At 35.6% G+C, this 22,056-nt stretch overlaps 1 pseudogene; it reads left to right on the forward strand.

Moving 5' to 3' along the window:
* LOC139142502 (low-density lipoprotein receptor-related protein 6-like) overlaps positions 1-21,395 on the forward strand; it is a 180,738-nt pseudogene extending 159,343 nt beyond the window's left edge.
* Positions 21,396-22,056: the final 661 nt, after the last annotated feature.

Below are 22,056 nucleotides of genomic sequence, written 5' to 3' on the forward strand. Positions count from 1 at the left end.
TTTCTTGGCTGGCCAATACTGCTAGAGGTCTGATCTTTTTTCCCGATTTAGAACCATAACTTAGACATGCCTCATGTGTTTCAAATTGGGAACAACGACATAGACCTATGTGCCCATAGATCTCAACATATACACTCCAGTGATACTTCTTAATGACCACATTTTCCTGCCCCATCAAGACTAATACTCCTATTACAAGTGGGGACTATGTCATTGTAAATGACTTGTTGATTTAATGGTTGTATCACAGTATTCGATATATCTAATTCTGTATTTTTTCCATTTTATATTCTGAATAATTACATTAAACATATTTCACTGTCTCCAATTTCATTTAAGTATTTTCACTTCATGCACTTTATCCCTTTCACACATGTTCAAATATCTGACCAGAGAACAAACACTAAATAGTCCAGGATGGGAGCTACAGTGTCATTGACGCTATTTTTTAAGTTGTGGTGAAATTTTGATAGTCCTACTTTTGGGGTAATTTTTCCTGTTTTTTGGTCAAAAATCTTCTCTGGAATGGCTTGTCTCATTGCCTTGAAACTTGGTATGCATGATCCTAGGTTGGCCTTTGTCAGATTTGTTCAAATAGCGGTAAAATTTTCTGTATTTTAGGGACAGTTTTTCCGAGTCTTTTGGCTAGTGATGTGGCCATCTCGTTTTGCTGTGTTGGTCAGGTTGTTTATATCCAAGGTACCCTGACTCCACACAGTAAGTGAGGCTACCCACAAGTCTCCATGATCTGTACACACGGAGATCACTCACTGAACTGAAGCAAATTTCTTCTGTACACAGAACAACTCGGTCCATATTTCAAAATTCTGGCAACATAGTTCTGATAATCATAATTTTCTGATTTCTCACTGTGAATAATGAGAAGATCAACCCCTTTTCCGCGGAGGAGATAGCAATTTTGTAATTTTGTCGACATAGATTTTTGACAGCCATACACAATATTTTCAAGGAAACTAAGGGAATAAGTAGCATCTGTGTTGGCAAAAGAAAGGGTATTGATTTTTTTTAATGTTCGTAACAAAGGAAATTTGCATGTCTGACAGGTGGTATGATGAGACCATCTTAGTTGCTGATAACTTTATCTTGACAAGTGTGCAATTTTTAGCACCTCCGAACATCGACTTTTCATTCAATTTACTCTTGAATTTTAAGCATAATCAATATTTTGGAACATAGTTTTAACAAATAATCCTGAACCTTAAATTGTAAGTTAAAAATTGTTAAGAAACTGATAAAATTGAAAAGCCTTTAGCAAAAAATGTCTGAGTGAACAAATCAAGGGGAATTGTGGGTAGCCTCACTTACTGTGCTCCATACCATTCCATTAAAATTACATGTGTCGTCACTGGATACTAGCAGGCCGACATATGAACTATTCGTTAATGTGCTTTTGTCCAAAAGTTTATTGAGACAGGCACGCTTTTGTCCCAAATGTTTATCGAGACAAAGACTAAAACAAAGGAACGAGCCAGTTTCCTAACCAGTGGGGTAGAGTGATTGTGGTATATGTAAGCAGTAAAATTTTTGAGTTTCAAATAAGTATAAAATTATTTTTGTCCATAAAAGAATCATCTCATCTAAAACCTAAACAGGACTAGTAAGTACATTTTTATTCAGGACCCAGTAGATATTTATTTTTCACTTGTATTTTACACTTGTCCTGGTCTAGCAGACTTTGCCAGTAAATTTTAATCCCTGGTTATTAGTCCCTACGGACACCGTCCGGGGGATGACTTATAGGTTTGGTCATGTCCGTGCGTCCGTGCGTGTGTCCGTTCATTCACGCAGATATCTCAGAGACGCCTGCAGCGATTTCATTCCAACTTGGTACAAGGATTATTACCTATGCCATACATATGCACGTCGATTTGTTTTGTGATCCGATCCGATATGGCCCTGTGGCGGCTATTTTGTTTCCTGTATTTGATGCCGGTGCGTATGTTCACGCAAATTTCTCAGTGATGCTTGGAGCGATTCCATTCAAACTTGGTACAAGGATTACTCCTTATGTCATACATATGCATATTGATTTTTAGCTCACATTTGGTTTTACCAATGTGAGTTTATCGTATAGGCTGAAGTTGATGGCGTCTGTATGTATGTGTGTATGTATGTATGTATGTATGTATGTATGTACAGTATGTCCGTCAACATCAAAAACACGCAAACCGCTGCACGTTTCAGCTTGGTATTTGGTGTGTGGATGCATCCTGGGCTATAGATGGGATTTTGTTCAAATGAAGTCTGCATTGCCAAAATTATGCAAATGAGCTTACAAAATGTGAAAATGGTTAAGAATTAATAACTCAAGAACTGCTTTTTTGATTGCTTTGAAAATTTGTGTGCAAGTACCTTAGGTGAATCTTATACAGTTTTATGAATATTGTGAAGATATCGGATTCCTTAATTTTGTATTTTTGCTGAATTTTTTTGTATTTTTCTCATTTTCAGTAAAAATTCTTCTTCTCTGAAACCGCTAGCCCAATCGCTCTCAAATTTGGGTTGTCTCTTTGCAAGGGTGTTTACTGTTCTAATTTGTTGAAATTATGACAAAATTGGGAAAATTACTATTTTTAAGCAATTTTGTCATTTTTGGTCAAAAATCTTAGACAGTATTTCCTTTTTAAAACCCCTGGACAGACAGCTTTCATATCTCGTACACAGACGTACAGATCAATATTTTAACATGGCAGAAGCCAGTTGTTATTGAACTTGTGTTCAAACATATCTTATATAAATATGCAATTTAGTGAAATGAATATTTGTAGCATACTTTTCATTACATCACTGGGTACTTTTTATCTCAATTCATATCCAGAATCATTTTACTACAATTCCAACATCCTCTACAAAGCCTAGAGAACCTGTCAGCATTTTGCTTGAGCGTTTTACAGGCACATTGAACTGACCCCATCAAGTTCACTTGCAACAGAATGCCAGCTTCTCTTGCAAGATTGCATGTGATGGGAGCTTCCACCATTTTACTTGCGAGCTGTCCGCTACTATTTGCAAGATACTTGCCTCGATCAGTTTTTATCCTTGGACCATTTCACTACCACAATTCCTCTGCAATACCTGACTTTGCCAAAACAATTCTCTTGCAAGCCACAACACTTTCAAGTCCACCCCATTCAGTACACTTTGAACAAAATCAAGTTGTCATGAAAGAAGCACTTCTATTCAAAGAGAAAAAAAAGAACATTCTTTTGCCGTTTTTTGGCAATTCTAGACTTGGAAACTGCATTTACAATCACATTTGTACACTTTTACTATATAATCGCACATTGACAAATGTAAATTTTGGGACTATATCATTGCTGATGACTTATTCTGTTTGCTTCTTGGCTTTTGATGGAAGAGCTGTAAATTGTTGCTGCATTTATAACAAGTATGTAATGTCTCACTTTGTTAAGTACCGGTACATGTATGTGATGCAAATGTACAGAGATTTTATATATATTATTTTCAAAAATTAGGCAATCTCCTGAAAGGGGAAAAATTGGACAAAGCAACATTTTTGTGACAATATGTGTTACTTTTACTTGCCTATCATCTCACAGAGGCAAGCGTTAAGTGACAATTAGCACTGCATCTTGTTCAGGATCACTAGGATTGATCCTAGCAGTTTGCTATACGAGCATTTCATGAGTTCTTTATCTCTCCTATACTGAATATCAATTTTGATTTATTGATATAGGTACATGTACTGGACTAATCTTGTTGAGAATCCACGCATTGAGAAAGCAGCAATGGATGGGGGTGACAGACAAGTTGTTGTAGCAACTGGACTTGGCAATCCTGGAGCCTTGGCGATTGATTACCGCACTGAGAAAATATTCTGGTCAAATATGGGTCTTCTAAGAATAGAAAGTTCAGATTTAAATGGTAAGTCTGTTATATGCACCATGTCCTAATATACATGTTGTTCTGATCAATTCTAGTTTGTTTGTGAATTGATGTTTGTCCATTGCACTTTAGAATTTTTGTATCACCTTTAGTGTTTGGTATGAATGTGTAGTACAGTGCTTTGTGTTAACCTATTGGCAATAGATGGAACTGAACATAATGTCTACATTGAGGTGTTGTTAACAGTGTCAGGCGTGACTATCAGCTAATCGGTAATATCAGTCACTTTTACTAGGAAATCAGCGATGCAAAAGTTGAAACATTGTCTAGTAGGTCAGAAGTAGTCAAAATAACACCACAGACTACCGGTATACATGTCCACGCACAGCCTGCTAAACTGTCCAAGACGTATCACTTGCTTTCAAGTGTACTTGTTTTGACTACATCTGATCTCCTGCGTGCAAGACATGTTTCAGCTTTGGCAGAGTTGATTTCTGTGTGATCGACTAGCTGATAGCGCTATGCCTGACAGTGTTGGCAACACCTCTATTGAGACAATATGTCTAGTTCACGTAATAGTGCCAACAGGTCAAAGCTAACCTCTGTATATATGTCAGTTTGCTTTGTGAAAACCAATATTGTGGCAAATTGAGGCAAAAGTTTTGAAAGTTACCTAGTAAATTACAAATTTAATTGTTTTGGTTTGCAGGTATATCAGGTAGTGTAACAATCTTAACACAAAGAATTAAACGACACGGAGACAAAGGTTTTGCCGAAATCCAGTGGCAATGGCACATCCCTGCATTGTCACCACCTTTTCCCTAAGGCCACTCGCAGATTTGAGTGGCCTCAGGGGAGGGCAGCATGTTACCAGGGGATGCACATACTGCCATTGTAGGGAGTCGAGGTATCATAGCAGCCTAGAAGGCGGTATGGGGTCCCTCACAGGATCCAACCGCACATGGGCAATGTACTACTTGACAACCACTTGGGCCAATGACATTACCCCCACGGAACTTTGTTGAGTTTAAGCTGTCCAAACATGAAAAAAATTACAGTTCTCTTTATTTGTGAGCTTCTATCTTGCAGCGATGATGCGTTTGTTAGTTAAAAGTTTTTTGTTAGCACTGACCACAAATACACAGTAATGGTTAATTGTTTTACATGCCCAGAATATGAATAATAAGATTAACAGCTCAAAGTATCGTAACTTTACAGCTCAAACGTAAATCATAATCAATCACAAAATGAAATGGAGCACTTGTAGGCCAAGTTGAGATACTTTTTTTCTGGAAACATCTCCGGATTTGCCAAATTTTTACAACACGCGTGACATATTGCTCAGTTCTGGGGCCCAGTTGTCGTTATGCTTGGGAAATTTTTGCAAATGTTGACTGTTTTCTTGGGTTCATTGATAATATAATGGAAATAACAGACTCCGCCGTTACCATTAACGTTAATTTATGGGCGCACGCGAGAGGAAAGCTAAAATTAACAGGCTCGGCAAGCCTTGGCTTTCCTCTCGCCTTTGCCCATAAATAAACGTTAATGGTCAGCGTATTTCAATATTTGTTGCTAACCAATTCTCCATAATTGGTCACATACCTTTCACCTGTAATAAGAAGGTTCCTAGGGATGATTATTTTGATGACTGTGAAATTTCGTGTCAAGGCTATTATTTCTATATTTTTCTACCCTTAGTGCATATTTGTTATTGCCATGTAACTACCTGAATTCACAAGTTTTCTGTAGCTTCTTTACTTACATGCTAACATGCTAACAAATAATCAATCTAAATTTAGGTTCTGTCATATTTGCATTGCAGGTGGAAACAGATTACTTATGGTCGACTCTTCATTGATGCAACCCTTAGGTTTAACAGTCTATGGATCTCACTTATACTGGATTGATAAACAGCAGATGATGATAGAGAGAATTAATAAACTCACCAGTCAAAACCGAGAAAAAGTATTGGGGGATCTTAAACATATCAGCAACATACTCGCAGTTGAAAATGACCTTGGTTTAGTCGGTAAGTCTGCCAAAGGTCTAATTTCAATTGGTTTAAAATTTATGCAGGTTGCCCCCATATGTACCAAAAGACAACTAGACACACAGGATGTCCATTTTGAAGCTCACTGCATTTCTTTTCATCTGCCAGAATAAAACATTTGACCACGTCAAAGAAGCTATGTAAAAGGCCAAAGAATAGCATTTGTTGCTGATCCTTGACATTTGATAAAAGTGTTACATGTTCCCTTTTTGTCTTTTCCCAGTTCACTTTTATTTGAGATTATTGCAGTAAGGTTTACATGAAGGTGAATTTATGGTAGTATTAATTTAAATGTTAACAAGTAAAATGTGTATCACGCAGTGTTTTGCCCAGAGTGCGTTCTTGCGTCTTTGACGCAAAATTAGCAACAATGTCCCGCAAAAATACCAGACCTGGGTCACAGGGACGCACTAAAATCAGGGGGAGAAATGTAAGTCCAGCGTCCACAGAGAGACTACTTTTTTAGCTACCAAATTACACACTTGATAGCCCATACAGTTATTGCTTCTCTATTGAGACAATGAAACATTAAATATTTCGTCTATTTTTTTCGTTACAATGTAAACACTATTGGAAAATCAGTTAGTCTGTTAGTTACAGTCTACGATTCATGGTATGAGCAAGGCGATTTGTGCGTCCGGCCACTTGGCCCTGCAGCCGTGGGGACAAACTCAAATACCGGGCCACGTACGATCCCGATAACAAGACAACGATTTCAGAAGTGGAAGGCTTGTAAAAGAACAACAAACTTTTCACAAAGCAAATTTTATTGACCACTTTGAATGAAACGTTTAATTGTAATATATGCCAGTACAGTGAAGTACGGAGAATCAAATTTTCAGCCCGGGCACATGGCTTCAAACAGAATTGACTGCACGTGTATTTGGTGAACTGGAAGCTCATGACTTCACCTAAAAATATCATCAACCCCACAATTTTGTTGAAACACTATATCCCTGACTCTCAAAGTAGTAATTTGCCTTAAATCTCCCCAGAAGGAATCTCATACAACTCTCCGATCGTCTGCAAGCCAGAGAGATCGAGGTCACCATGCTGAATTCCTTATATAGTCAAGACCCCCCAGCTCAATTGTAGCTGATCTTAACAAGAACCACCTAGCTTGTCAAAACAGCGTTATAGCAATGTGCTATTGCTATCATTAGGATCAAGGAGTTCTCTCAGATATTTGTGTTTTCAAACTATAGTTTTTGCAATTTTCAGGGAAAATTGTCAGTCGTTGGAGCAGTTATGAAAAAGAAGAGAACTTTATAGCAGTACTGAATAAAACCCAGGTTACAATGTAACTGGCAAGAATCCCCATAAAAGAAAAATGCGCATGAAATTGATTTTATCATGATGATGTCTTTTTTACAATTCAAAACTGTAAATACAACCAGTTAAAATGACTTTGTCACAAACCATTATAGGAGACGTCCAGCAATCTTAATTTTACAATGAATGTATGTATTCATGATTTCAAATTTTCGATGAAAACAACAGCCATACATGTTTACAATTTTAATAATTAAACTTGACTTTGCTTTGCATTGTTAGCTCACACATTGACCCCCTATTGTAACTCAGTGTCCCCCTATTTAACAATCATGGGACACGGTGTCCCAGCTTTACAATTCCTGGGCAAAACACTGTATCACACCAATTGCTCTGTCAGTATGGTATGCACATGATGGTAACATCTACCGGTATGTATAGATACAATTTGATTTAAGTCCCTGAGGACGAAGTCCAAGGGACTAAATCCATAACAATATGCACTGATCACATGATTCCGTTTCATTCCAATTGCTGTGTGCCTTTACAATGCTGAAGCTGGAATATTCCATTATATCATCATTGATACAGCATTTCAAGTTCTGCTTTCAAATTTTACCACCATCAAAACATGAACATCAAATTGCACTTAGTCTAGTATCCATGGAGACAGTAAATGCAGGTGCACGTCACCAAAGCTGAATGACATTTTGTCTTTTCTGAGGGAGTATTATGACTAGAAACAACTGCAAATCACAAGTCATGACACTATGTGCTAAGGTCACCATCATCAGTCAGTAGCTTGGGTCAGTTACTTTTTCAGGGCAGACAGTGACTGGAAATATGCAATTTATGGAATTGCTCAGTCAAGATGAAACTGATCAACACAGTCCTTAATCGTTGTTTTTAGCTCCGCTGTCAGCGACGCGGAGCTTATCAAATAGGTTGATTTTCTCCGTCGTCGTCCGTCGTCCGTCAACAATTACCTTCTCCTCTGAAACCGCAAGTCCAATTGCTTTGAAATTTTATATGCAGTTCACTTGGGGTGACCTCACTTAAGTTTGTTCAAATCGTGGTGAAATTTGCATATTTGTATTTTTGGGGCATTTTTTGGTGTTTTTGATAAAAAAATCTTCTTCTCTGAAACCGCTTGTCCGATTGCTTTGAAATTTCATATGCAGTTTACTTAGGGTGACTTCAGTCAGATTTGTTCAAATCGTGGTGAAATTTGCATATTTGTATTTTTAAGGCAATTTTTGTCATTTTTGGTAAAAAAATCTTTAAAAATCTCCTTCAAAACTACCAGTCAGATAGCTTTGATATTTGGTACATAAGTCCCTAGGGATGATCTATTTCAGATTTGTTCAAATTGTGCAGAAATATGCAAATTTGCATTTTTAAGGCAACTTTTGCCATTTTTGGTCAAAACTGTATTTCTCAAAAAAACTGGTCTGATAGTTTTGTAATTTGGTATACAGGTTTTTATAGATGAACTAAGTAATATATATTGAATTTCTGATAAAATCTGTAATTTTGTATTTTTGGGGCAATTTTTGCCATTTTTGGTCAAAAAATGTGTATTTCCAAAACTACTCATCTGATAGCTTTGAAATTTGGTATACAGGTTCCTACAGATGAACTAAATGATATTTATTGAAATAATGATGAAGTCTGCAATTTTGAATTTTTAGGGCAATTTTTTCCATTTTGGTCAAAAATGTGTTTCTCAAAAAGTACTGATCTAACAGCTTTGAAATTTGGTATACAGGTTTCTATAGGTTAACTAAATTTGATCTTTGAAATTATGATGAAATTTGCAATTTTTGCCTTTTTTGGTCAGAAAATTTTATTCTCAAAAAACTACTCATCAGATAGCTTTGGTTGACATGTTCTTAGGGATGATCCCATGTGATATATTCAAAGTATGATGAAATCTTCAATTGTGTATTTTGAAGCTATTTTAGCCACTTTTCTGGCCACTGCATTGAGCTCTCAAAGATTTCCACCTTCTCCATCAACATGTGTCAAAAATAGTTACTCTCTACATAAACACAGCGGAGCTATATCGGCTGCTAGGTCGCTTGTTAGAATGCAGTAATTAAACAGTTTTTATTTTTAGCTCCGCGGTCAGCAACGCGGAGCTTATCAAATATTTTAATTTTCCGTCGGCGTCATTGGCGTCCGTTGTCGTCCGTCGTCCATCAACAATTGCTTCTTCTCTAAAACCCCAAGTCCCATTGCTTTGAAATTTTATATGCAGTTCACTTGGGGTGACCTCACTTAAGTTTGTTCAAATAGTGGTGAAATTTGCATATTTTGTATTTTTAAGGCAATTTTTGTCGTTTTTGGTAACAAAATCTTTAAAAATCTTCTTCTTCAAATAACCGGTCAGATAGCTTTGATATTTGGTACATATGTTCCTAGGGATTATTTATTTCAGATTTGTTCAAATTGTGCAGAAATATGCATATTTGCATTTTTAAGGCCATTTTTGCCATTTTTGTTCAAAAAATGTATTTCTCAAAAAGTACTGGTCTGATAACTTTGAAATTTTGTATACAGGTTTCTAAAGATGAACTAAGTAATATATATTGAATTTCTGATAAAATCTATAATTTTGTATTTTGGGGGCAACTTTTGCCATTTTTGGTCAAAAAGTGTGTATTTAAAAATTACTCATCTGAAAGCTTTTAAATTTGGTATACAGGTTCCTACAGAGAACTTAATGATATTTATTGAAATAATGATGAAATTTGCAATTTTGTAATTTTTGGGCAATTTTGCAATTTTTGGTCAAAAATTGTGTTTCTCAAAAAGTACTGGTCTGATAGCTTTGAAATTTGGTATACAGGTTTCTACAGATGAACTAAGTAATATATATTGAATTTCTGATAAAATCTATAATTTTGTATTTTGGGGGCAACTTTTGCCATTTTTGGTCAAAAAGTGTGTATTTAAAAATTACTCATCTGAAAGCTTTCAAATTTGGTATACAGGTTCCTACAGATGAACTTAATGATATTTATTGAAATAATGATGAAATCTGCAATTTTGTAATTTTTGGGCAATTTTTGCCATTTTTGGTCAAAAAATGTGTTTCTCAAAAAGTACTGGTCTGATAGCTTTGAAATTTGGTATACAGGTTTCTAAAGATGAACTAAGTAATATATATTGAATTTCTGATGAAATCTATAGTTTTGTATTTTGGGGGCAATTTTTGCCATTTTTGGTCAAAAAGTTTGTATTTAAAAATTACTCATCTGAAAGCTTTTAAATTTGGTATACAGGTTCCTACAGATGAACTTAATGATATTTATTGAAATAATGATGAAATCTGCAATTTTGTAATTTTTGGGCAATTTTTGCAATTTTTGGTCAAAAATTGTATTTCTCAAAAAGTACTGGTCTGATAGCTTTGAAATTTGGTATATAGGTTCCTACAGATGAACTAAATGATATTTATTGAAATTATGAGGAAATCTGCAACTATGTATTTTAAGGGCAATTTTTTCCATTTTTGTTCAAAAAATGTGTTTCTCAAAAAGTTCTGGTCTGATAGCTTTGAAATTTGGTGTACAGGTTTCTACAGATAACTTAGAAATATATTTTGAATTTCTGATGAAATCTGTAATTTGTGTTTTGGGGCCAATTTTGCCATTTTTGGTCAAAAAAATATGTATTTCCAAAACTACTCATCTGATAGCTTTGAAATTTGGTATACAGTACCTATAGATGATCTAAATGATATTTATTGAAATAATGATGAAATCTGCAATTTTGTATTTTTTGGGCAATTTTTTCCATTTTTGGTCAAAAAATTTGGTTTTCAATTGAAAACTGCAAGTCGATAGCTTTTATATTTGGTATACAGGTTCAAAGGGATTATTTTGATACATGATATATGGCCATTATGGTGAAATCTGCAATTTTTATTTTTTTGGCTATTTTTTGCATTTTTGGTCAGAAAATTTCATTCTCAAAAAGCTACTTGTCAGATAGCTTTGGTTGACATGTTCTTAGCGATGATCCAATGTGATATATTCAGATTATAATGAAATCTTCAATTGTGTATCTTTGCAGCTATTTTAGCCACTTATTGCTGGCAACTGAAATGAGCTATCAAAGATTTCCACCTCTTCATCAACATGTGTCAAAAATATTTATTCTCTATATAAACACAGCGGAGCTATATCGGCTGTTAGGTCGCTTGTTAGTCCCCAATGACACCGTCAGGGGGGACTTATAGGTTTAGTCATGTCCGTGCGTGCATTCGTGCGTCCGTCCGTCCGTTCATGCAGATATCTCAGAGACACCTGGAGCGATTTCGTTCAAACTTAATACAAGGATTATTACCTATGTCATACATATGCACGTTAATTTGTCTTACGATCTGATCCAATATGGCCGTCAGGCAGCCATTTTGTTTCCTGTATTTGATGCTAGGGGCGATTCCATTCAAACTTGGTACATAGATTACTCTATATGTTATACATATACACGTTGATTTTGTTTTCATCCGGTCTAAGATTGCCGCATGGCGGCCATTTTGTTTCCTATTTTGGACGACCGTGCGCCGTCCATGTAAATTTCACAACGATTGCATTGAAAGTTGGTACCTTATTAATCCATATGTAAAGTATGTGCACGTCGAATTTTGTAATGATTTGATCAAAAATGGCTGTGTGATGGCTGTTTTCTTTCCTGTATTTGATATCCATCCACAGGGTCTCCAGGTATGATCAAGGATGAAATTAATATTAATGCTGTGTCCATGCATAGGGGCTCATGAATGCAGATATCTTAGATATTCCTGTGCCAATTCTTTTTAAACTTGGTACAAGGACACTACACTATGGCATACATATGCAGTTTTATTTATATTGATGTGGCATGCATAATTAGTTACAGATTTAATGAAACAAATGGTACAAATCTTTAGCACATAGCCCTACAATAGTGTACAAAGATACTTAGCAGTATCATGTTAATTAATTGCTAATTTGCATATTTCATTCCTTTTCCTAATTTGTGGGCTATCTCCAGAAATACTGTTTTAAATTTTATGAAACATGGAGCAGATGTTGATCTGTCAGCATTATAATACTATGTGAACACATTAAGGAGTATCATGTCTATTATTTCTAATTAACATATTTAATGAACTTTCATAATTATTGTCATATGTCTAATAATGCTGCATCAAATTTAATGGAACATGGTACAGATTTTTTCCTTCCAGTAGTCAAATGGCGTGCAAAGACATGTAGCAGTTTCTTATCAATTAATTGCTTATTTGCATATTTAATGAATTTGGTAATTAGGCTAAGATATGTCAAGAAGTAGTTCAACAAATTTCATGAAACTTGGTACAGATGTTAAGCTCAAATTGCTTTTTAAATTAATAGTGAAAAAGACATTTATCAGTGTCGAGTTAATTAATTTGTAATTGCATATGTAATGAACTTTCCTAATTAATGTGATATATCCACAAATACTATACGGCCCTGTATGGACGAGGGCTCAGTGAGTGACGTATTGGACGAGCCGAAGGCGAGTCCAATACGTCACTCACTGCCCTCCATTAATCGTCCGTATAAACTAATTCTATGGTAAATTTTGAGGGATGCGGCACGCGCGATGAGTGGAACGCGCGCGATTGTTGAAATAAAATTGCTACAAACCCCTGAAAATTTGCATATTACACCTAAAAATAGAACGTCCCAGTCACACACGGTACAGCGGTACGCTCATTAGCTCGCACGCAAGTAATCAAAATAGATTTGCATGACAGAAATGTTTTTATTTGAGAACATCAGAACATGAAAAATTTCAAAAAATCCAATGTTATAACAGCATAGCTAAAAGGAACATAACAGCGGTGAAAATCATGAACTCGGGACTGTGGAACTCAGTGAGGAAAATAGATCACTCCTCCTCGTCGTCGTACAGGACATATGGTCTTCGGCGTTTAGCTGGACATTGCGAACTGGAAGACACTGCTTCTGAGGAATTTGTAATATTAATTGTGAAGCTACAGTTGGAAATGGTAGCATTCTCAAACATACCGCTATGTCCTCCGCGACTGAACGAGGTCAAATTACACTGTTGTTGATGAGAGCTAGTGCCGGCACTTGGAATTGATGGCGGCGTTGGCGCGATGACAGGTAAGACTTGTGAGTTTGACTGGTTTCCTACCGACTGGCTGGGCCTCTTGTTACGTTTTTCAGGGAGGTCAATTAACTCTGAATTCGGTTCGAAGTTGCGTGACTTTGTTGACATACCCGTACTTGCCGATAATTTCCCTGCAATAATGTCCGACATGTGTTCCTGTTGTTTTTCCGACGCTGTCGCGTAATGGACGAGACTGTTGACGTCTTTATGAGCGGACAGTTGTGCAACTTCAGTAGGATGAATTCCCGAATGGAGTAATTCTGTTATCATGGTTTTTCGACAACTGTGATTTGTCTTTCGGCCCACTAAATTGGCCTGTTTAGCTGCGGACGATATGATTTTACCGAGACTGTGCACTCCAAGAGGCTGCCGTTTGAACCAAATATCACCAGGTTTTGATGCAGCGTGGTTAATTTGCAGGTAAAATGGATCATCCTGCTTGTTCATGTCCGATGGTCGTTTACTAGCATATTTTTTGTAAACATTTACGGGACAGTCACTTGGGTTTTCTGGTGTTGCGAATGCTTTCGGTTTGAAGGCTCTTTCATTATTTACTTGACCGGAACGGGTTTTAGTATCACGCTCATTGTACTCAAGGTACTCCCTGCCGTCCGGGTTTTGTTGCAATTGGACATCTCCCCAACGCATTTTGTGGTGTTCATCTCTACCTCTAAGTCCAAAAAACATGCAGTTATTCATGAAAACAGTATTGAGGAGAGGTCTTGGACTGTCAATACCTATCTGTCCGTTATCTATCAATTTCTCGCGATCGGCGGATGTCAATGACTCAGCACGGCGTGCTTTGTTACCGAGGCCTTGTTTTTTCAGTTGTTTACGTTTGGCGCTGAGGACATCTCTCGATCTTTGAAATTCCTGACCGCGACTGATAGAATATTTGTAGCCCTTTTCTTTAAGATATCTTTCTATACTGCGATGAAATGATGACAGCGAGTCGGGCTCATATTCACCACCATTGCGTTTCCGAATTGTCAGAAAATATTCTTGCAAGTACCGATCGAGATCTTTTGCTGATACATTTTCTAGTTCCCGGTTTTCCTGTGATGGACCATCTCGCAGCCACTGTTTAAATCTGTTGACGTCGTGAAATGTTTTTGTCTTTGTGTTCAGGTTTTTTTGCTGGTCGAGAAATGAGTCGATTTCATCATTTGTGAAGTAGGACGATATCGGCTCTGTCGATGTCGTCTGCTGTTCTGGAGTTATACCGGTAGTTGCTTCCCCGACGTTCGGTTGTGCACGGTCGCTTGTTGGTTGTGGAAGTTGACTCTCTCCAACTTCGTCCGGATAGTAAAACTCACTTTTCAGATGTTGCACCCATTGTAGACTAGACCAATCATAATAACGGTCCTCAGGATATATATTTTGGTCAGAGTTATCGTCTGCTTCGTCTGCCATTGTGTCCACAAAAATTCACCTACTGCTCCGTAGTACAAGTCCCTTGCGTTGGCACGAAGCCAATTAATTTTCAGTGCAGTACAAGCAAACTTCGCTGAATGTTTTCAATTTAATTAGTTTTTTAAAATAAAAATCAATTGCATTTAGACTCAGTTTTGTGTTTAGCGTGTTTTAAACCTTATACTACGAATACATTTTGGTGGAAGTTGTTATTATGTCTATAACTCACCGTGAAATAGTTTGTTTACATCCGATAATCGCTAGGTCAAAGGTCAAACAGGCGCGTCGCGCGTCTCCCGTATTCGGGACTCCGCGTACTATACAAAATACGGAAAGTTATTGGACGGTCAAACTCCCATAGGTTACGGCAGTAGGTGTATAATAATGCGTTAAATTTGATGAAACTTGGTACAGATTTTGATCGTGTTGTAAATACAAATCAATGACACTTAGTGGTATCATTTATATATATAAATTAATTGGTAGTTTGCATTTACATAATGGATTTTTGTTTTTAGGGTGAATGTCCAAAGTACTGCATCAAACTTTATGAAATATGGTACTGGTGATAATCTGTCAGTGTTAGGATAGGATGCAAAAATGTTTGGCAGCATCCTGTCGATTAACTACTAATTGATTCATTTTAATGACCTTTTGTAATTAGTATGGCAGCTTACAGTAGTCCTCTCAGAGGACTTGTAATTAACCCTTTTCCTGCCAGACAGTATAAATTCCCCATCAGCCAAGTCAGTAAAAAGCGGTTTTGAGCCAAAACATGACGTATTTTCACCCACTTGGCTTGGTCTGTTATAGCATCTTTAGTCCAAAAAATCAAGTTAACAGTATTTATGTTTTCAACAGCCTTCAAATGTACAGTATTATGTTAAAATACACCATATGGAATATGTTGTGTTTCATTAATTTTAACCATCTTGACCTGGTGGTGAAATATGGACTTGGCAGGAAAAGAGTTAAAGTACCCATTAACAAGTGGGGACTGTGTCATTGTCAATGACTTGTTAATTGACAAATTTGCTTCAGTTTTCCCTTTTAGTAATGCTCAATGTATGTTAGTTTTTAGAGACATGTAAATACACTCAAATGATTTTGACTGTAGATGTGTTTCGTTCCTCCAGAAAGTCATCCATGTTATATCAACAATGGAGGTTGTTCACACATTTGTTACATCAGAGAAGGCACTGCAATATGTTCATGTCCTGTAAATTTAGTGCTACTTGATGACAGGATGACATGTGGTGGTAAGAAGAATTTCTTCTCCAATTCAGCTTTGTTGTGTTTGATCCATGGACTTGTTGCAAAGCATTGATCAAATAGATTCATTAAACATCTATTACAGAACACCCATGTGTTTGATCCATGGACTTGTTGCAAAGCATTGATCAAATAGATTCATTAAACATCTATTACAGAACACCCATGTGTTTGATCCATGGACTTGTTACAAAGCATTGATCAAATAGATTCATTAAACATCTGTTACAGAAGACCCATGTGAGACATCAGGTATCAAGGTTATGCCCTCTTGTATCAGGCAAATGTTTTCAGATATAATGTTTAAGGTAATATGTGCCTTGAAAGTGAGAGACTTAAACTTTTGCTCAAACTTTCCTCAAGGAATCTTTCAACCATTCTCTTTCAAAATCAAGAATAAAAATTGTGGTCACCATGCAAATTGTGGTTCTAGAGAAACAAATTACCTAAAATTTACTAATATTTTAAATTCAAAATGGCCGCCATCCCTGTGTTCACTCTAAGGGTGAAAAAATTTTGATTCTGAAAAAAATAAGATGATGAAAGATCTTCACACCAAAAGCTTTAAAATGAATTGCCACAAATGGTAGATCAGAAAAGAATTGAAAAGATTTGAGAGTCCAACTCTGTCCACAAGGCGCATTCTACCTTAATCAATAGTGAGAATATTGACCTCAAAAAAGTTACATATTAAGACACTCGTCAGTTTTTTTGGCCTGGGGGTGATTATATTTTGCCTACTTCAAAAATTACTTACCCCTCCTCTTGAAAACACCAGGCTTACCCTCCCTTTACAACTTTAAAAAACAGGGTGACCCCCTCCCCTAGGCAAAGGTGAAAAACAGAATATTTTAAGTGTAAAATACAATATTTTGAATGATCTGTGAATGTCTTTTATACTTTCTGTGCACAAACAGATGTCAAGAACTGTTGTACATACACTTTGGTCAATCACTAATATCAAAGAGAGACCAGTAGTAAATCAAAAACTTCAGTCGCTAATTGGACTGTTGTTAAGTGTTTATGAACTAATGCTGTGCTCACTGAAAGTCTTTTTTCCTCATTTGTTGGTAAAAGCTTAAAATTTTTAAAGGACACTGAGCTGTATATTTTGACAATTTTCCATGTTTTATATTTGTATATTAAGATAAGAAATGCTCGGGCATTAGTGTGTCAAAATAGATTACATATGCATAAAAAAGACATCAAAAACGGGCCCAATAATAGTGAATAAATTGCCAATGAAATAATTTTTGTCCTGACTGAAAATTCCCTTTTTGCCTATACATATGCAGGTTGTTTGAACAAGCTTAACACGGGCATTGCAATGTACTTTTAAATCCTTAACCATCATAGTGGACCTCTACAGAGGAAAATGGAAGTGAAGGTTCAGAGAGTACAACAAGTAACTGTGGTTGACAATACAGATCAAAAATAACCATTGAGTTGTTTTGTCATAAAGTATGACTGCTTTTCCTTCAAGGAAAACTCAGACAAGATCAGTTTATTTCTGAGTTTCTAAAATTATTTGGGAATAAAAGTCCTACAGTTTTGAAATTCACTATGAAGCTGCTTTAGATACTCTTATCGAATTTCAGTAAAATCAGTACAAATTTGCATATTTTATGAATTTTTACCTTGATTTTGTTCAACTGATTTTTCTCTTCAAAAGTTTCTCCTGCAGTATTCAATTTGGCTTAGAATTTCCGAGGAATAATCACTTTTAGTTTTATGGCAAGATGAAATTTGTTTTATTCAGATTCTTAGGAAAAGTTTTATCATATTTGCATATTATTTTTTCAACAACTTATCCTTTGTAAGTGAGGATCATAACAACTGTATTCTAATTGCAATCGTGACATTACTTTTCTAGAACCACGAACATGCTCTCCCAATCAGTTTACTTGCAAATCTGGAAGTATTGATTGCATTCCTCTCCATGGCGATGTGACGGATATCCAGAGTGTGAAGATTACAGTGATGAGCAGGATTGTTGTAAGTTCTCTTCACATTTAATGAAAGTGATTAAGGTAGATTGTACCTCAATGACACATTCAGACTCTCAAACTTTTACAATTCCTATCTGATCTACTACTGGCGGGGTGTTCATTGCCTTAAAGTTTATTCAAGGCAGCACACTGGAGAGTGAGTTCAAGTTCCTTGCACTGAAGAAAATTTAAAACCCTCAAAATTAAAAGAAACCTAGCAGCAGATCATATATCATCATTGTTATTATATATTTGTTGCCAAAATAAGGCGCTTCAAATAAAATTCTTTGTTTGCTGTCTGCTTGTTGCTGGTAGGTTTTCAGAGAAAATTAAGAAAACAAACACAATGTGAACACTATAACAAAAAAATATTATTTTTCCAAATGAAATCAACCCTGGAAATATGTGACTTAGCCCTGGAAAACCCTGGAAAATGAAGATACTTGAGACTGATGTAGTTGAACTTAACAAATCTGATAATAAATATTCCAAGAAAGCTGAATCTACAGGGAAATGTCTTTTGTCGCAAAGTTAAATAGTCTTAGGAGTGCAAATTCTAAAACTGCAAAAGAGAAAAACAAACTGAAATACAATCAGTAGCTATACAGTTAGAAGAAAAAGCTCAGGAATTAAAGCAGTAGATTGGTACGATGTGTCGATAGAAGTCGAGTATAAATTTGTTTTCATGATCAAGAGCCCTGGAAAATTACTTGATTTTAGTTTAAATAGCCCTGGAAAACTGGTCAAAAAACCCTGGAAAGCCCTGGAATTTTATTTTTCCCAAGGTGTACGAACCCTGTATTAGCTTTTTAATGTTTAAAAATATCACAGGCACTACAGAGTCCTATTTTTACTTACTACAGAGTGACTAAACTGATTTTCAGGGACTTGCCAGCACTAAAACAAATATTGCCACCAAGGAAATGTCAATCCCATATGGCCGCCTTTGAAATCCAATATGGCCGCCATACTTGCTATATAAAATGCTAGTTTTTGCCATATTTGACCTCCTTGGAAATTAAACTGTAATTTAGATTTCAAAAACTAAAGGCATTATCTATATCTGCAAATATATTTCAATAATTTCTAGAAATTCCCGTACAATTAGATGAATCCTGATTGAGATAACGGATCATCAAAGATTGCAAAAATCCAAATTTTCCCATGGTGCCAGTCAGATAAAGTTTTATACAAGTTTAGTTGAGCTCATGTAAAAGTCATAGAATTAATCTTTTATGAATCTTGCAATTTTTATAAGAGTAGGTAAAATTCTTTGAAAAAATGAAGAAAATACTTGTAAATATCAGTATAATTTGATGTTTCTGATCCTGCAAACTTCAGAAATTTGCCATTTACGACATTTTTAAGGACATTTTGACCGAAAATTGGCAAATTTTGACCCACTAAAATGCACAAATTTTGAAAACCGTTTTCGACGAACCGATTTCGATAATTTTTTTTTTTAATTATAACTTGCTCTGATACACAAATATTTCTATCTATAAAAGAAATAGCCATCTTGGAGTTAAAATTTTCACTGAACTCCCTACTTCAAGTACTCAGTAATCAATTTGTTACTTAAGTTTCATTCACCTCGCAATCATCAGACTTCTTTTACCCTAGGATGTATGCCATTTATAGGGTTGGGGGACACACTCACACACATACCGGTATATATACCGGTATATATATATATATATATATATATATATATATATATATTTTTTTTTTTTTTTTTTTTTTTTTTTTTTTTTTTTTTTTTTTTTCCATTCTATTTCAGATTGATGCGGATGGATCTGTTGTCATCAGTAATATCACCAAACAAAGGATATACAACAACAATCAGTGAATGCTCTCACAATAAATGTACCTTTGATATCTCAGATCTATTTTTAAATTTCTATTTTATCTCATTATGTGGAAGAAATAGCTTTTGGCACTGCAGATGTACCAGTAATATTGTAATATTTAATATTATTCTGTAGCCTATAGCTTTTAATGTTTTGAGTGTAAACTTTCATAGGAATTCAAAAATGAGGCAGTATATTAGGACTAACAAAGGAAATGTAAGGTGAAAGATACAAGTTACTTTCATAAGATGTAGATCAAAGAAAAACCTATTTTCACACTTATGACATGCTTAAATATTGTCAAAAAATCTTTCTTTTTATATTTTTGTATGAAACCATCATATAGATGCATGTCTTTTTTATTTTTATCCAATATACAAGTCACCTTGCAAAATATACACTTATTCCCCCGTCGACAAAGTCCAAGGGGACTTATAGATCAGGCTCCACCTGTCCATCTGTCCACACAGATGTATCAGACATACCTGAGTAAATTTCTTTCAAATTTGGCACAAGGATAAGGTATAAGGTATATATTATGCACTTCAAGTTGTTTTTTGATACAATCCAATATGGCCACCAAATGGCCATTTATTCGTCTCTAAAGCAAATACTCAGACCAGCTTAGACTGATTTATTTCAGACTTAATTGGCACAAAGGCAATACACTGTGACTTTCAAATGAACATAGAATTCCTGGTAGGTTCATGTGGTCACTAAGTGGCCATTTTTTCCAATTTAAAAAGTCTCAAGCTATTACATAGATGATGTCCGATGATGATGACTGTTTCTTTCAAATTTGCCAAAAAGATGTCACACCTTGACAGTCATATGTACATCTAATATTTTCAGTAATGTGATACAATATGGTTGCAAGGCAGCCATTTTGTTCTGATTTTTCCATGTCCAATGCTATAACTCACACATGCCCAGACCACCATCAGCATTGGTACAAGGACAACACATTATGACTTAAAATTATGCATGTCAGATTTCTTTGTGATATAATCTAATATGGCTAACAAGCAGTCATATTATTCCAACTTATTCATGCCCACTCTCATCACATATACATGTAGCTTCATCTATTTACCCAACTATTGCACAAATTTAGTTACGTTAACTGATTCCAATGTACTTGGTACATCAACAGTGCACATGCATATCAATCCAAGGTTAATATTTTTTTCAGCCAGACTTCCCACTACGCTTTGACCAATATCAATTCACCATGATTTCAGAATTTGTAATGAAGTGGGGACTATGTCATTTACAATGACTTGTTTATACACGGATTTACTGGTATATGAGTGATTCAGAGATATTCCCATTCATAACTAGTCATTAGTGGATAATACCAGTATATAACACAATTTCCTCATAAAGACACATAGTGTCCTATATTTCAAGCATTGGATGGTAATCTTTACTGTGGTTTTGAAGTTTATCAATTTAAGACTTGTTCCTTTTTATCAGGAAAATATTAATAAAGATACAAGATATGATTCACATGTGTTTTCTCTCTCTGTAATTGATTTCAATTTATTTTTAATTGTTTCAACGATAAATTTGTTCAGTTAAAGTGAGGTAGGTATCTACTGTAAATTGAGTGTGAATTTTATAGTGTTACCATATAAATATGTTTGCTCATCCTGTCATAATACGTGCAAGAAATTCTGTGTGCTCAGTCTGTTTTAATTGAAAGACCTTACTTATTAATTTTATGATGAATTTCCTCTTTCAAACCACAAATATTACCATGTCTAACTGGAAAATTTAACATGATTCCCATTCCAATGTAAAGATGCATGGATATTGGTTAGCCATGAATAACTGAAATCTTTATTGTTATTAGAGAAAGATGCTTGTCCAGCTTAATCTGTAAAGGTCTGGCCAAAATATTTTTATTTTGGACAGTACAGTGTTAAAGAACCTACTGTGAAATCCAGCAATATGTGTACATATAGACATAATCCCATAATTCCAAAAATCTTGAAAAATATTGTGATCAAATGTTGTCATGAAAAGGCAGATGTTCAAACTGGTCTTCTTTTAGTTAGTCTCCGTCCCCAAGCGCCGACCAACCAACTCTAGGAGATTTAATAGAGATTACGTGGCACATAGGTACCACTGACTCAATGCAAGCAAGGAAAACCGTCACTTGCTGGTT

The sequence above is a fragment of the Ptychodera flava genome, chromosome 1, assembly GCF_041260155.1.
Source record: "Ptychodera flava strain L36383 chromosome 1, AS_Pfla_20210202, whole genome shotgun sequence".
NCBI lineage: Eukaryota > Metazoa > Hemichordata > Enteropneusta > Ptychoderidae > Ptychodera > Ptychodera flava.